This window comes from Hyperolius riggenbachi, chromosome 6 (genome assembly GCF_040937935.1).
Source record: "Hyperolius riggenbachi isolate aHypRig1 chromosome 6, aHypRig1.pri, whole genome shotgun sequence".
NCBI classification, from domain to species: Eukaryota; Metazoa; Chordata; class Amphibia; order Anura; family Hyperoliidae; genus Hyperolius; species Hyperolius riggenbachi.
Window position 1 is genome coordinate 21,964,292 of NC_090651.1, and position 5,064 is coordinate 21,969,355.

The window sequence follows — 5,064 nt, forward strand, 5'->3', positions numbered from 1 at the left end:
TAATTATTATAGTTATATTTTTATTACTTTGTTGCCGTCGCTTTCAAAAATGGCTAATCTCATTTATTTAGTTCATTGTACAATGACTGTAGCAGAATATTGTACCATTTAGGTAGAGTGACCATATTTTTGTGGGTCCAACCTGGGACGGGGGGGGGGGGGGGGGGGGGAGGGGGGGAGGGCGGAAAAGTGGGAAGGAGTGAGGAGCACGCAGTGGCGAAGACTGGGGGAGGGGGGCTGCGGCGCGCGTAGCGCGCCGAAAAGATGGGCGTGGCCATGACATTGTATGGGCGGAGCTAACGTAATGATGTAACAGCGAGGCATAAGAAAGCAGTGTTTACGCCATGATGTGGACAAACGAGACTTTGTATCATGGGTGTGCAGAAACTGTGTGATGCTAATAGTATACCGTAACCACAAAGCAGCAAACATAGCCATCTATGACCATTAAATAATAAATGCAGTAACAGTTACCCCGGACACCAGAAAATAAACGCAATAGGCAACATGTCAGTATAAAATAAATGCAATGCGGGCAAACATGTCAGTACAAAATAAACGCAATGCGGGCAACATGTTAGTACAAAATAAACGCAATGCGGGCAAACATTTCACCAGACAATAAACGCAATGCGGGCAAACATGTCAGTACAAAATAAATGCACTGCGGGCAAACATTTCACCAGAAAAGAAACGCACTGCGGGCAAACATTTCACCAGAAAAGAAACGCACTGCGGCCAAACATTTCACCAGAAAAGAAACGCACTGCGGGCAAACATTTCACCAGAAAAGAAACGCACTGCGGCCAAACATTTCACCAGAAAAGAAACGCAATGCGGGCAAACATTTCGCCAGAAAAGAAACGCACTGCGGGCAAACATTTCGCCAGAAAAGAAACGCAATGCGGGCAAACATTTCGCCAGAAAAGAAACGCACTGCGGGCAAACATTTCACCAGAAAAGAAACGCACTGCGGCCAAACATTTCACCAGAAAAGAAACGCAATGCGGCAAACATTTCACCAGAAAAGAAACAATGCGGGCAAACATTTCACCAGAAAAGAAACAATGCGGGCAAACATTTCACCTGGAAAAGAAACAATGCGGGCAAACATTTCACCTGGAAAAGAAACAATGCGGGCAAACATTTCACCTGGAAAAGAAACAATGCGGGCAAACATTTCACCTTGAAAAGAAACAATGCGGGCAAACATTTCACCTGGAAAAGAAACAATGCGGGCAAACATTTCACCTGGAAAAGAAAGCATTTACTCACCTGGCAGAAGTGTCCGGCCTCTGGCGCGCTGCTCCGTCCCGGGACCGTCTTGTTCCTCCTGCTCTGGTCTCCCGCGCTGACAGGGCTACGGCAAGATGGCGCCCGAAGCCCTGTACTAGTGACACAAATAGGTCTCCAGTACAGGGCTCCGGCAGCCATCTTGCCGTAGCCCTGCTCGCCTGCTGGTGTCGGAAACAGACACCGGAAGAGGAGGCTGGAGCGGGGCTGCGGGCAATGAACTGGCACGGCGTCTATAGACGCCGCTGCCAGTTCATTGAGGAGAGAGTGGCCAGAGTCCCGAGGCCGGGACGTCCCGCTGCTGAAAGCGGGACGTTTCCCGGGACCTCATTAAGCCTGGGACAGCGGACCCCGAATCCGGGACGTGTCCCGGGCAATCCGGGACGTCTGGTCACTCTAATTTAGGGCCCTTTTCCACTTGCAGTCGCTAGCGTTAGCGCTAAACGATAGCGATTGAGATTCAGCAAAATCCTTTTTTTTTCTCGGCGATAGCGTTTGCGATTTTGCTATGCACTGCAGGGCATAGCAAAATCGCGGCAATTATCGCTCCGCCATGAGATCGCGTTTGTGTAAAAATCGATTCGCGGTAGTGGAAATAACCTACCGCGATTCCTATGTTATTTACCAAACCCTAGCGATTTTAAAATCGCTAGTGATTTGCGCTTTTGCGATTCAGCAAACGCAATCGCTCTAGTGGAAAAGGGCCCTTAATCTCATGCATTTAGTTCATTAGAAGAGGGACACTTAAGCCACGCCCCTGCCACACCCATGATTACGCCCCATCACACTCCTAGTCATGCATACCGAAACGATTTTATAAGAAAAAAATGTTGTTTTATAATTCACACCACACTGGTCCTTTCCTGATACCTCCATGTCGGCATACTCTGGGTTAGGCTCCGCCCCCTTAACCCCTACAGGACCCAATAAAATTATAAAAGGGGCTGAACCTACATTCTTTTTTTCGTCCTCAGCCTCTATAGGACCCATTAGGTATTGGCTGTAGGTAGAAGCATTGCAGGTATGTTTTGGTTTTTCTGGATTACTGGAAAGTAGAAAATGTAAGCTCATTGAGCGCCTTACCTTGGGCAGGTTTTTCTTTGTGGAACTTCTTTTCCTGCCTGGCTCACACACCACTGCTACTAAATGTGCGTCCTCCTGGGTGTGGGCATGTCATGCTGTGCGGTGCCTGCCGTCTAAAGGACAGGATCCGCTGTGCACCCGTTGTGTTGTTGTTATGTGTCTGGCATGAGATTGGCTGGCGGAGAAAGCCATGCGGATCATGGTGGCGTATAGTGCAGCCGTCGGCGGCGTCCGGAAGTCGCTTCCACGCATGCGCAGCATGGGGGTGGAGGCTCTGGGCGGCGGCGGCGGCGGCCATATTGGTACAGGGAAGCGTGCCAGTTCAGCGGAGTTACGCTGGGCACGTTCCTACAGCACTCTATTTAAAGAGCATAAGAGGCAGTAGCAGGCTGGCTGTCATCCTGGGAGGTTGATTAGGTGGGCGCTGCTGCTGCAGGACTTACGTGGCTTGCTGGATTGGATTGCTGGTGGCTCATTAGTTACTGTTTACTGGAAGTAAGTGGATTCTGGATATAAAAAAAAAAAAAAAAAAAAAGAGAAAATTATTTTGTTTTGTGGCTAATTGGTGCGTTTGTTTTTTTTGTTTGTTCTCACAGTGGATCCTGCAGGTGCCGATGATTCAGAGCATGATAGTCCCTCTGAGTAAGGTTCATTTCTGAATTTAAAGGGACAGTAAAAAAAAAAAAAAAAAAAAGGAAAAGAGTTTGGTGGGACAGCTCTAAACAACATAAATTGTTGTTTGTGTCTTCCAGCTCTAAAGAAGAAGAAAGATCGAGTGTGGTGCCGGTAAGAGCACGTTCACCTTCAAAGCCGAAAAAACATAAATCCAAGAAAAGTCATAAGGATTCAAGGCGTTCAAGATCCAGGTCAAGGTCACCGAGACGAAGAAGTGATTCATATTACAGATACCGTCACCATCATAGCTATGATGATTATCACTTCAGAGAAAGGTCAAGGTCACCACCGTCCAGGCGCATCCCAAATAAGGGGCAATGTTGGGCCTGCCCAAATCCAGCTCTGCAGGATAAGACAGTCTGTGAGTCATGTTTTGGACAATTGTCAAAGAGTAATGAAGATAAGTCTGAAGAAATAGTGGACGTCATCAGGAGAGTGGTAAGAGAGGAAGTTTCTGCCCACACGTCTACGTCAGCTCAAGTTTTGGGAGAAGACAATGACAATTCAACAGAAAACACTGGAGAAGAGGAGATACCAGGGTTATTCAGCTTCAGTTTAACAGCTCCATTTATAGCGGCAGTGAAAGAGGCACTGGAGTGGACAGAGCAGGAGGAAGAACCGGAGCAAAACAAGGAATACTATACCCATTTGGTAAAAAAATCCTCAACCTTTCCATTAATGAAGGAGATAAGGAACGTGATTCTAGAGGAATGGAAAAAGGTGGAAAACAAGCCCTCCATACAGAACAGATTTCAAAAGTTGTACCCACTGAAAGAGGAGGAAGTGCCATTTCTACTGAATCCACCAACAGTGGACGCGTCACTATCAAGACTGATCAAGAATGTGACGTTACCTATGGAAAATTCGGTGATGTTTATTGACGTCTTGGATAAGCGTATTGATAATGATCTGAAGAAGATTTACTTGTCAGCAGGTACAGCTTGCAAACCATCCATTGCACTAACATCAGTGGCGAAGGCCATGAAGGTATGGGTATCAAATATAGAAGAGGCTATCCTAATGGATATGGAAAGAACAGAGATTCTGACTGCTCTTGAGGATTTGAAGATTACGGCAGATTTTATCGCAGAAGCATCATTAGACTTGCTGAGATCGTCATCACGCATTATACTGAATGCAGTGACTGCGAAGAGGGCATTATGGTTGAAACCATGGAAGGCCGACCAGAGTTCAAAGCAGAACTGGATTAAGATTCCTTTTGATGGTCAAACCCTCTTTGGAAGTGAAATGGATAAAGCTATTTCAAGGGTCACAGGCGGAAAATCCGGGTTGATACCGCAAGATAGGCCGCAATCAAAACCAGTGGCAGCTGGCAAGAGACAATCCTACAATAGATTTAAAGACAGCAAGAGTTACAAACCGGCAAGATAGTTTAGAAAGAATTGGAGAAGCTCGCAAGCATCGCTGGCTAGGAATCTCAAGGCAACAGCACAGAATCCAGGAACTTCTAAGCAGTCCTTTTGAAGGTGCGCCCACCCAGTCATTCCCGATTGGTTCCAGGCTCAGAACCTTCAGAGAAGTCTGGGTGGAAAAGATTCTAGATTCCTGGGTCATATCTACAATTTCAAAAGGGCACAAATGGAAATTCAAGTCAAGGCCGCAGGACAGATTTGTGCCTACCCGCCTGCCAAGGGGGGTGCAGAAAAGATCAACATTAAAAGACTATGTGGAATCCTTGGTTCAATAAAAGGCAATAATTCCAGTGCCTCAGCAGGAAAGATTTCAGGGGATTTACTCGCCAATCTTCCTGGTGCAGAAAAAGACCGGCACCTTCAGACCGGTTATAGACTTGAAATATCTAAACAAATCAGTTGCCCTAGCAAGATTCAAGATGGAATCACTTCAGTCGATCATACTTTCAATAGCCCCAGACGATTGGATGGTGTCAATAGATTTGCAAGACGCCTATCTACACATACCAATTTATCACGACTTTCAAAAGTTCTTGAGGTTTGCACTACTGGATCTGCATTTCCAATTCACTTCTCTTCC